General features: G+C 39.9%; 1 protein-coding gene and 1 long non-coding RNA gene across 6 annotated transcripts in view; one reads left to right on the top strand and one right to left on the bottom strand.

The window, feature by feature from the left end:
• The window catches only part of LOC140224996 (uncharacterized), a 251,420-nt gene that overhangs the window by 207,099 nt on the left and 31,739 nt on the right, over positions 1-12,582 (bottom strand). For 3 of the 5 annotated variants that reach the window (XM_072302292.1, XM_072302296.1, XM_072302295.1), the window contains exon 1: positions 10,726-11,208. The gene's annotated coding sequence lies outside the window, so the exon portion shown is untranslated. Of the gene's footprint in view, positions 1-10,179; positions 10,688-10,725; positions 11,209-12,507; positions 12,535-12,582 lie in introns of those variants that run through there. The other 2 variants (XM_072302298.1, XM_072302297.1) reach the window with 2 other exon arrangements.
• Positions 1,789-3,851, top strand: LOC109033367 (uncharacterized). The gene is made up of 4 exons (XR_011900208.1): positions 1,789-2,252; positions 2,570-2,684; positions 3,002-3,116; positions 3,624-3,851. It is a non-coding gene; the product is annotated as an uncharacterized lncRNA (long non-coding RNA).

The raw sequence follows: 12,582 nt of genomic DNA, 5'->3' as shown, positions 1-12,582 counted from the left end.
GCCAGGATGCATTGCGCAAAAGCTGAAGATCCACCCGTTGCCTACGAGAATGGAGAAGTCGCTTCCTGTGACGTCACACTAGTAGATGAAACTCGGCCGCAGTTTAAACATGGTGTTCGACTTATCCAGCGGTACTTGTTTTAACTCCGCGAGCAGGGTACAGTGATACACAAATTATAAAAGCACGTAGACAAACTGCAATTTCGTTATAAATTTTTTTCAAGTTTTCAAAGTCTCAATCTTAAAAAGCGCGATGTTTACAAAGCGCTGGTTGGCCATATGGGATTAATCCTTTCAAATGATAAGTTGGCGGGCGGCCCTTTTCTAGTGATTTTCGTTTTTTCACTTTGTCGCCCTTTTTGGGCCCGACGAGCAACATAAATGGTGCGGCACCCGATTCCCTCCGAGATCTCCCTCCCGGGTCCGATTCCCTCCCGCTTAATGGACCCCCGTCCAAATCCGTTTCCGATTCCCTCCGCTTAATGACCTTCAATAAAATGAAGGCGGCAACAACGTCGCATTAATCATTCAACTTACCATTTTCAGAGAGGTGCGCTGTTTCCGTGAGTGTTTCAGGAAAATTAGTGTATATTCACAAAATTATGATGATTTGATGGAGATTTGCCATTTGCCGCCATTTTGTATGTTTTGATCATTTTGATTTATTATGTTCGGTTTATCGTTCGTCAAAATTTTGTGGGATTTTTTGCACAATTTTGATAATGCGATATTAATTTTAACGTTTAAACGCACAAACGTTTGAATGTTAATTTGATTGTAATTTAATTGAAAAACGGGCCCCTTAACCTACGTCACGTAGTCATGTGACACGTACTGAGGCTCATCGGAAATTTTCAACTTGTCCATACCTGTGTAAATCTACCTTGAAACTGGCCAAGTAGAACGAACACGCTTACGGCGTATTTTCAGACTTCAGGTCTGAATAAACAGGTTCAAAGTGCAGGTCAGGTGCTCCGTGATTATTATCAGCGCAATGGTATCAACGCACATCTGCTCGCTTTGATGAGGAGACAAAATTAATGCGACGTTGCCGCTTCATTTTATTGAAGGTCATTAGCGGGAGGGAATCGGAAACGGATTTGGTCGGGGGTCATTAGCGGGAGGGAATCGGACCCGGGAGGGAATCTCGGGAGGGAATCGGGGTGCCGCCAACATAAATCGAGTTTGTCCCATAAGTTGGGCGGCGGCACTTTTCTAGTGATTTTCGTTTTTCACTTTGTCGCCCTTTTGGGCCAGAAGAGCAACATAAATCGAGTTGTCCATACTCTCCCTATGAAGGTACTCTACGATGAGCCGGAGATGCTTGTTGTTTTCGGTAAATATCTACTAGCTTGAAGTTTCAAAACTGACTGGTTACGGCCTTTCCATTCTCGTAGGCAAGGATCCACGTTGCGTAGGTTTGATTCCTGAGTTTCCTTGGAATTCTGGCAACAGGAGTACGCGAAAAAGGTCCCGTGAGCGCGCGACCTTTATCCCTGGGCGGCCCATCATCCTTCCACCTCCCTTTTCCGCGGCCGGGAAGCGCTCAATTATCCAAGCGCAGTTCTGGGCGCTGACTCGCTCATCATACTTGGTGCGGCCTGCGGCCCGGTGCGGAGTGCGCTGGCTGAGCGTCGAGCCAGTGGGCGAATGCAGAATGAATGAAAGTGAATGAGCAAGGAGCTTCGAGTCTCGGACCCCGTTCATCGCACCGCACGGCTCTAGGTCATCGTCTACCAGCCATCAATCAACATTATTATATCCAACAAATAACAACATACCATCCAGCGATGAGGAAAAATATTGGAGGTTAGGACGAGTTAGTCAAAAACATCGGCCTTTCGGGTAAGCGTCGTCGGTTGAATTTCCTCGATTTTTTTAAAGTTTTTTTCTATTATAGTAACATTTTAGGTTTAAAATATTCTATTAGAATGTCGAGCGCGTTACAGAGCACTATATCGTACATAATTCAGCTCGGATTTATTCTCAGATTCGTAATAAACGGGGTCCTGTAGTACGGAGTCGTAAAGGTTTTTTTGTGATCCTTCAGAGAGAATTGCAACGGAGAAATGTCATTGATGCGGATTCTTAGCTCTTATCTTGAACGTCATATCTTTAGTGTTATTAGTGCGCGTTCACCGTTAAAATGTGTTCGATTCTTGTGCTCTAAGTTCTCAGTTTTAGTGCGAGAAAATGCTGTTTTTCCACTCCGATCCCTCACCATGTTTTCAAGCCCAGCATTTTGCTAATGTGTAAGTAGAAAACCTCGTTTTACTCCTCAGACTTTTCCTCCATTTTCTAAACTGCAAGAATCAAAATTACATGATGCGCTCCTGCTCAAAAAGTGCAAGTCCAACAAGGAAACAACCCACTAATATTGCTATAATTATTGTTAATTACTCCATGTACTGACGATTTAAAAGATTCTTCATCAAGTCATTAAAGGACTCTAGGAAAATGTTGAATGATCACCACTTCAGGTGTCTGCTGAAAATACCCGATGAAATGCATCTTTTCATGCAAAGAATATTAAAATTGTTATTCTAAAAATTTCCTTGTTTGTTCGCAGATGCTGCATAATCGGCAGATTGTTAATCATTTTATGAATCATCACACATTGAAAACCTGTCTTTTTCCGTATGAAAATGCTCACCATGTTTTCAAGCCCAGCATTTCGCTAATGTGTAAGTAGAAAACCTCGTTTTACTCTCCAGACTTTTTCTCTATTTTCTAAACTGCATGCATTAAAATTACATGATACGCTCTTGCTCAAAAAGTGCAAGTCCAACAAGGAAACAACCCACTAATATTGCTATAATTATTGTTAATTACTCCATGTACTGACGATTTAAAAGATTCTACATCAAGTCATTAAAGGGCTCTAGGAAAATGTTGAATGATCACCACTTCAGGTGTCTGCTGAAAATACCCGATGAAATGCATCTTTTCATGCAAAGAATATTAACATTGTTATTCTAAAAATTTCCTTGTTTGTTCGCAGATGCTGCATAATCGGCAGATTGTTAAACATTTTATGAATCATCACACATTGAAAACCTGTCTTTTTCCTTATGAAAATGCTCACCATGTTTTCAAGCCCAGCATTTTGCTAATGTGTAAGTAGAAAACCTCGTTTTACTCCTCAGACTTTTCCTCCATTTTCTAAACTGCAAGAATCAAAATTACATGATGCGCTCCTACTCAAAAAGTGCAAGTCCAACAAGGAAACAACCCACTAATATTGCTGTAATTATTGTGAATTACTCCATGTACTGACAATTTAAAAGATTCTCTAATAAGTCAATTGAAGACTCAATGGAAACACTGAGCAAACACCATATCAGGTGTCTGCTGTAAATAACTGTTGGAATGTTTCTCAGCATTCTGCCTCCCCTTTCAATCGTTGGCGACACCTTTGCAGGGATAAAACTCATTTTTTAGGAGCCTAATTAACTTTTTGCATATTCATTATGGCGCATTCAATTTTGGTACGTCAACTTTTTTAGGCGCCACAATGTCCCAGTCCTGTAATTTTATGGTTTGCCTGTAGAAGGCAGAGCACTGTCTTCACTTGAAAAATACAATGATTTTTTTTCTAAGGAAAGTATCTTTTGTGTTCACAGAAGCTGCATAGTTGGCGAACTGTAGAAGATCCAGCAATCATGATATGTGAATTCAAATCTTCAATGTAATGTGTTAAACTTGTCTACGTCTAGTGATGCTCAATGTTGTTTATCTATGATTAGTTTCTGTCACATCACCTAGCAAGAGTGTGTCACCATTGCCCTCGATTTTGTTGTAAAATGAAAATGAAATTTTATCAATTAAAGCCTTCTAAAATCTTGCTCATATCTTGCCTTTTGTCACTCAGTTTGTTTCCCCCTAGCTGTGAATATCATTCCATGTCCATATGGCCCGTAGACAATGACCGTTCCAATTTATCCTGCAAGTCATGTGTGACTTTAACCATTCAAAAATACAAACTAGGAAGAAAAGAATAAGTCATAATATGCTACAGCATAAGTTCTATGTTTTAATGCTCAAACTATGTCTTCATTTCCATTTCATTCGCTAGATATCAATAATATCATTTTCAAAAATAGTGAGGGCATGTTAAATTTCTTTTGAAGTTTTCAATAATGAAACATTCTGTCTCTCTCAAAATATTCCTCTGTAAGTAACGCCTGCCTAATTTCCTGAATGTGGAAGTCACCGATGCCTGAATTTTGCATTTAAGGCGCAAAATTTAGGGTACCGATGAAGATCCGAGCTCAGCAGTAATCAGTTTGTCTGAACTATTTAAATAAATTCGATGTAAATCTTTGTTATGAAGCATTGATCTGATGACTTCTACATTCAAGGCACATTCAACTCTCACATTCAGCATGTGATTGCGGTATCAGATAAGAAAGGAATCAAATTTAAACCAAAATTTTGCAACACCAACAACCACAACAATGATCCATCGCATTATTTAGATGTTTTGGTATCCACATTTTGGAGAGAATGTTGAAGAATGTAAACTAAGCTGAGTAAACACTTAAAATTTTAACTGAGAGCAAGCGCGAATCGTACAAATTGACGGTGTAAGTCGGCAATCACACAACTCGGTTTGCAACGTGGCTGACTTCCTGTAATACTTTAATTCTGAAATGGAAAACTACTCAACAGCAATTCTATAAAACTGCCGTGATTTTTCTTGTCCGTGCGAAAAAAATTCTGCAAAAACTTCAAGAAATGGTGTCAATTTGTTCTCCTGTAAGATAATAACATAGAGGCGGAGATTTTCAGACAACCCAAATGAGATATGTGATTGCGGACTTACACCATCGAAGTGTTGATGTGTAGGTAAGACAGGTACTTCCATTTTGCAGCATGATGATTTTTATAGCAGGAGAATATGGTCACAGAAGAGGAGTTCAGCTCTCCATACGAGATTATTATTGACTAAACTTCACTGTTTACGTCAATTAATAATAGCGAATCAATGCTGAAAAAGGCTGACCAATAAGATGCTGAAAAAAGGTATGGTATATTTACTCGAAGCACAGCAATAAATAATATAAGTCAACACTGGAAAAGATCTTGGTACCGCATACAAATAAAATCCTGACCAAAACAACGCGACTTTCGGTGAGAATACTTCTAGAATCAATCAAGGTTGAGAGACAGAATACTTCTTCACTGCAGCTAAAGTATTACTTTGAAAGCAAAGAAGATTACTATGATCATACAAATGATTCGCAAGATGATTGCCATTGGGAAAGGCTGGGAAAACAGGAGTCATAGTCAAAATACTTGGAAACAACACTTGGCACTAGGTGAAAAACGATGAAAAATACGGGATAATTTCACTAAGATGGATGTTATGTGCTACTACAATGTTCTCTACGTAACTCGTCAGCTTTTCATAGAGTTCCAAAACTTTCGTTACCGGGGAAATCATAAATTTTCTTAAAATTCTAGCTTTCCTCCATAAGAGACCGTTGAAATGTTTTGCCTAACTTCGCATAACCTTATTCATCGTAGGTGGTATGTTGTTAGTTGGTGTTGCCTATAACTCCGTGCTAAGAAAAACGCCGTATCAACATCCGAGAGTTGCCAAATTTTTCCTCTTAAAACATTACTTTTTCAGACAAATAATGTATATTTCTACCTAAAATTCTCTCATACTTTGGATCACATTGCGAAGAAAATTCCTTGAAAAATTGGACGGAAAATTTTCACAAGTTTCCCTGAAAATTCGTATTTTACCAAAAGAAATTTGGCAACCTATGAAGGTTCATGCGACGTTCTTCCTTAGCACGGCAGTATAGACTTGGTTAAATTTTGTCGGTGATATCATCGTGTCTTTTGTGAGTACGTGATCGGCCATGGGAACATGGATCCTAGTGTAAAGCAGCCGAACATTGAGTCACATGGAGAGAGTCCATAGCGAAACTCACGTTTGAGAAAAATGCATTTGAAGTGCCCATAATTACTTTCAGGCCACTGACGGTCATTTGCAAAGCTCCCTAATTTCCGCTATCTTTCACCGACATTGGTCAGAGAGTAATGATATAAACTTCAAATGCATTTTTCTCAAACGCGAAAAGGGGCTTTTTCCGGCAAGTTCCTCGACTGATTTTGAATTTTCATCGTCGTCTTGGTGCGTCATCAGCGTCTCAAAGCGCAACTTTTGAGTATCTCTCCAGTGTGAATGTTTTGAGGAGATGATAAATTATCCGAATAGTTCCATCATGAAATCACACCACAGCTTTTCTCATAATCTTTCGAACAAAGCGTCAACAATGCAAAGATGAGGTTGTAGCCCTGCTGCGTGGTACGAAGTTTTTTTCGCAAGTGGCGCGTTCATGCAAAAACGACGTAACTACAAACGAAAACAATAGCAGATACATCGTTTCTGATCAAGTCCGTCAAATAACAAAGAGCTAAAGATGAGCATCTTGTCTATCTCCGCATGCATGCACGTGGATATGATTTGAACAATCATGGCTCACTTAGTAACACGTGTCCCTATCACCATCTTGACTCTTCATCTTCTGTTAAAGGAGTGCATTGGAAGATAGGGATCATAGAATCGCTTTGAAAGATCCTGTCTTTCTTTTCCTCATATTTGGGTGGATGGAAAGACTCTGAGGTGAATAGCTTAAAGCTGGGAAAACTTGCAGTGTGCTGATTGTTGTTCCGAAATATTCAAACAAGTTTTGAAGCTTTGAATTTTTGGGCTTCCACACTGAAAACAAAAAATTAAATAAAAACTCGTGACGCGTAAATGATCCAGGCGTATGAGATCAAACTAAAGCTTTTAATAAGGAATTGTGAGCGTGAAACTCTTTTTCCAGTCTTTAAATGATCGAAATCCGCCAACAACAGGTTTAAAACACTAACTGAAAACAAGGCTGGATTTACCTACTTGCCGCCCATGGGCCGCCTGTATTTTGCCGCCCCCTTCTCATTCGTTTTGAAACATCGATACAAACCATCAAGTGAACCGTGCTGGAGGAGGAGGGGTGCATAAGGCGCGTTTATTCGTGTTGGGCGAATTTTTTGTGAAATCCCTGTCAACACTAGCCAAAGTTCACGGAACTTTACGCGAAAGTTAAATTCCGTAGACCTATCTCTGTGTGGACAAGGCCTTTCATTCATAAGAAATGAGCGAAAAAATTATGAAAGAATAAACATGAATGTGGTTTAATAATTTTAATTTCCGCCACCGCGCCAACCGTACTGTGTTTGGCGCAATGCGTGAAGTATCCCTGCAGTCTTGTAGGCGCTATGCGTTTCACGCCGACCGCTGCTGACCGCACTGTTTATGATGCAATGCGAGAAGTATTCATGCAGTCTTGTAGGAACTATGAGTTTCACGCCAACCGCTGCTGACCGCACAGTGTTTGACGCAATGCGTGAAGTATTCATGCAGTCTTGTAGGCACTAATATGTGTTACATGCCGACCGCCGCGCCGAAGGCTTCTCCTTTTCATCTCAAGTCCTCGTCATCATTGCTCTCTGCGCCGCGCCGCTCCAGGCCAAATCGCGGGTTTAGTTTCTCTCTCAACTAGACTAATGAAAGGCGCTGTCTCGTGTATCACCAAAAGACGAACAAATTAGAAATTACTATACTTTAACTCTTAGGAATTGAAAGATCTTGTCGCCTTTTCTCGTTTGTAATTGTTTTCCTGAATCCGATTTTATTTTGATACCTACATTTGAAAAAATTGCAACATTTGCCGCCCGCTTTTGCCACGGCCCATGTAGCCACCCCCTAAATCCGGCCCTGATTGCAGAATTGCGCATCTCGTGATGAAGTGTCAATTTTTAGTGCCGAAAACGCGAATCTCGGCATTTCAGCCATATTTTCTACCAATTCGAGAAAATATGCAAAATGCTGATGGAGTTTAAAAAAGCATCTTATTCTCGCTATACTCAAGAAATATTCTACTTCTACTGACAATAAGGAGGAATGTAGTCGGTTTTTTACTCTACTGGAAAATCGTGTTTTCTGAGACATGCACTTCTACACTTTAACCACCGATACATGGTAAAAGATCGATTATTAAAGTGCTGGAAGTGCTGGTTACAAACACCCTGTTTATCGATTCTATTCCATAGGTTTAAATGGCAGATCAACCGACAAATCGCGAAACATGCCACGCCACTGATGTATATCGCTGAACTACCAAGAATCTACCAACAGAAAACGATTCTATGACTATCACAACTGATCCATTCATGAGTTCAGGTACCTAATTTGTCGCTGAGCGAGTCAAACCAACGCTGCCGTGTTAAGGAAGAACGCCGTACGAACATTCGAGAGTTGCCAAATTTTCTCCGATAAAACGTTCATTTTTTAGGAAAGTTCTGAATGTTTTCCCTTGAAATTTTAAGGAACTTTAGGTGAAATAGCAACCAAAATTACCTGAAAAATTGGAAGGAAAATATTCAAAATTTTACCAGGAAATTCATGTTTTACCGAAGGAAATTTGGCAACGTCTGAAGGTTCATACGGCGTTCTCTCCTAGCACGGCAGAACAGTGGACGGTGGGATGAGCAACTTGCTGTTTTGGCGCATTAAAATCGCGGCGTCTGGAAAGAGTAGCGTTGTCAGCACTTTTCGCTTTCCTATTGTTGACGAGGTTTTCAAAGCCACGCACTTCCTCCTCCTCGTATTTGTAAACTTGTGTTGCCTTGAAATCCTCGCCCGGCTCACAAAAGGGCGTTACAACACACTAAGAAGAGCCCGAAAAAGCATTGAGTTATATGGAAAACGGGGTTTATTGCAGAATGAAGTTACGACCTTATATCAAGAGGGCGACGAAATGTGCCCGAACCATTTGACTTAGCGGAGGAAAACGCTTGGAATAAAAATCCATTCCCAAGTCTCTGACCCTCGAATCTACACTACAAAGCTGACTCGACAACTCCTTCAACTCGGAACTTTTCGCATTTTCTCTTCGTCAACTAACTACGCTGCCGTGGTATGTAAAAACGATTATGAGCCTTCAGTTGTTGCCAAATTTCCTTTGATGAAACGCAAATTTCCTGGCAAACTTATGAATATTTTCCTCCCAATTTTTCAGATACTTTTGTTCGCAATTTCACCGAAAGATTCTGAAAATGTAAAGGAAGAATATTCATAACTTTCCTCAAAAATAAACATTTTATCGAAGGAAATTTGGCAACTCTCGAATGTTCATACGGCGTTTTTCCTTAGCACGGCACACTAGGGGAGAGAACAGTGCTAAGGACGACTCATGAAAAAATCCGAGAGAGATGGAAGAAATTCATTTGCAGTGGGCCGAAAAAAAATTGACGTCTAAACTTTCTCACCTCGACTGTCAATAATTTTTGCGTCTCGGAATCTGAATTCTTTCCCGGAACTTGGTCATTCTTTTGAAATCCGTGCCCGCCTCTGCATATTTTCCGCCTTCTATTATTGCTTCCTTTTGTTATGGGTACTTTTGTCGGCCTTTGTTTGTTTTCTTTACTTATCAATGCGGACGATCGCACTGTTAAAAAGTTTCTTTCACGCTTCAGCGTTCTCTGCAAAGCTCGGGGTTTTGTATGATGTTGTCTCATTGTTAGAAATTCAGCCTGGACGCTTCATTTAAGACAGTTTCTTGTTGACACCTCATCTAGTTATTCTACCGTGCCGAGGAAAAACGCCTTATAAACCTCCAGACGTTGCCAAACCTCCTCTGATAAAATAAGAGTTTCCCGGGACATTCTGAATTTGTTTCCGATTTTTTGGAGAATAATGTTCGCAAATAGTTTAAAGTAGGTATCTGAAAATTTCAAGGGAAAATATTGACGACTTCCGTCAAAAGTTAATACTTTTGCTGGGGAAAATTCGGCAACGTTCAAGGCATTATTATGCACGCCCAACCGATATCAGATCTGGCGGTTGGCTCTTTCGATTTAAAAAAAAATAGAAAAGAATAAATACACAAATGGATAGTATCTGTAGTTGGAGTTCAACAGGTAAATAGGATTAATCCTTACGACCTCTTGTTCTATTATATCATGACGACGTTTATACTTGCTGTGGAAGGGGAGTGAAAGGAGTAAATAGGACATGACGAGACACCAAAAATTGTCAACAGATGTTAATATCGATCTTCGAATAATTTTATCCCTGATCGTATGTTAAAGTCCAAGGGGAACATTAAAATTACGTACCTATCACGATGAATTCCCAAGAAATCTACAGCGGAGCTGCATGTTTAATGAAGTATAGTTCTGAAGTGGAAACAAGAGGGCAATCGAGAAACAAGGCTAAAAATACACAATAAAATACCAAGACTTTTCGGCTCACAACTGAGCCATTTTCAGTCGGAGGAAAACCAAATATAAATTTTTTTCCGAAAAAGACTCGAAGCTTCTTCTCTGACTGAAAACGACTCACTGTCAGTTCTTAGTCGAAACGTCGCGGTGTTTTTGTTATGTATTTGAGCTTTGTTTTCCGTTTTTCCACACCATTGTCACGGGCTGCTATGTAAAATTTTGTACCTATGTTTCTAATGTGTAAATGTACAAATGAAAAGGGGCCTTCCTTAGTCTGCGGAGGTTAATTTTCACGAAAAGAAATGTTTCTCAAGCTGGGTTAAGAGATCAGATTCGGCAATTTCGACGGAAAATCTTTCGGAAGTCCCGACAATATAAATGGCAAGCGGTTTAGTTAGTTAGCGAATTATTTAGTTGCGGTTCTTTTTTGCAGTTACTTACGTTCGAAAACCCAATTACTCCGCTTGGTATCCAAGTCTCTTCGATGTTAGAAATTTTGATTATCCAATGATGCCCACCAACAGAACCGACTAACTGACCCGAAAATGCGTCTGGGAGGCCAATCGCACTTTTAACACCTTATAGTAGTCGCACAAACCGAACGAATTAAACTGAAAAACTCAAGAAAAGAACGCGGATAGGATAAACTAAGGTCTGGCGCTGAAAAATCTTCATTGGTTGATCCTTAAAATTTCGTCGCAAAGCGCAAGGACTATTTTCAGCGGGACTTCTGCTCTCAAAATTTCCCGTAATAGGAGAAATGCTTAGAAATTGAAGGAGCGTTGAAACTATAAATCACTTCAACCGGAACATAAGCCAGCGAATCCCTTTTTTGGGGGTGACGTAGTGTTAGGTAGCGGGTACTCGATGTGGAAAGCGAGACGGGCGCACACGTGTAGTCTGTGGAGATTCCGCGCGACTGATCAAAACGATGTTTACTCTTGAGAAGGAAAGAGGCATGAAAAGTTGCAGAATCCCCAGCAACCATCCGCGTCGGTCACCGGTCAACGATGCATCTTCTTTTCAACAACAATAACGCTACCCTTATATACTACTTATTTCCAGATCAAATGCATCCGATCAGATGGCTCAATTCGTAGAGCCCTCGTCTCTCACAGTGAGGGTGCCGAGTTCGAATCCCGAAACCGGATATTTTTTTTTTTTTTTTCCAATCTGTAAAATCCCCCAATCATTATTCTTCGTCCAAATAAGTCACAAAACTCATTTTTACAACAATTAATTTAATATTGAAAATAGTTAGCTCAATCAGCGACTTTTACTGACTTAGCGGTTAGGTCAAAACTCATTTTTACAACAATTAATTTAATATTAAAAATAGTTAGCTAAATCAGCGACTTTTACTGACTTAGCGGTTAGGTTAGGTTAGGTTCGGTTAGGTTAAGTTAGGTTAGGTTAGGTTAGGTTAGGCTAGGTTAGGTTAGGTTAGGTTAGGTTAGGTTAGGTTAGGTTAGGTTAGGTTAGGTTAGGTTAGGTTAGGTTAGGTCATCAGCTCTTTAATAAATTAGTGGCATTCTGTTCAACTAATGTTTTTCAACAAAAAAAAAAAATTAATGTTTCACTCAACTTAAATTTTTTTAATTTCCGACTTTAAAAATTACAATCCTACTGTTTTTTTCGAAATTCCCGCGCTAATCTACGAGATAGCATCCGAATAGTCAATGGTCATCGGTCGATTACCGGTGCGCTCGTGGCAACTTTTCAACGCCTCTTTCCTTCTCAAAGTGCTTAATCGATCAAAACTCGCGCTTCACGGCCGAGCCCGGGCTCCGACGAATCCAGTTGCGTGGATGTGCATGTTGCGCTTTCCCATAAGCCCGCACAGTGAGCAAGGATCCATGTATCTATGACCGCTCTACTACCGTGCTAAGGAAAAACGCCGTATGAACCTCCAGGCGTTGCCAAATTGCCTCTGATGAAATAAGATTTTATTGGGGAAATTGTAAATATTTTTCCTCCAATTTTTCAGACTATTTTGTTCGCAATATAATCTAAAATATCTGAAAATTTTAAAGAGAAACATACATAAATTTCATCAAAAATACATGTTTTATCCGAGGAAATTTGGCAACTGTCGAATGTTCATACGGCGTTCTTCCTTAGCACAGCAGTGTAGCCTGCATTGAAAAAAAATTAGCTGAAATTTGCCGCCCAATTTTTTTTTTATCTTAATTTAAGCTGATGCAGAAAATTAAAATTACATACCTTATGAGAGTCTCGCAGCTATCAATCCTGAAATACAAGAAAAGGAGGTCATTAATATCACACGTTGCATTGAAA

The sequence above is a fragment of the Bemisia tabaci genome, chromosome 7 (assembly GCF_918797505.1).
Source record: "Bemisia tabaci chromosome 7, PGI_BMITA_v3".
In the NCBI taxonomy this organism is placed as follows: Eukaryota; Metazoa; Arthropoda; class Insecta; order Hemiptera; family Aleyrodidae; genus Bemisia; species Bemisia tabaci.
Note: the sequence above shows the minus strand (reverse complement) of the source record. Positions and strands in the feature narration are given on the sequence as shown.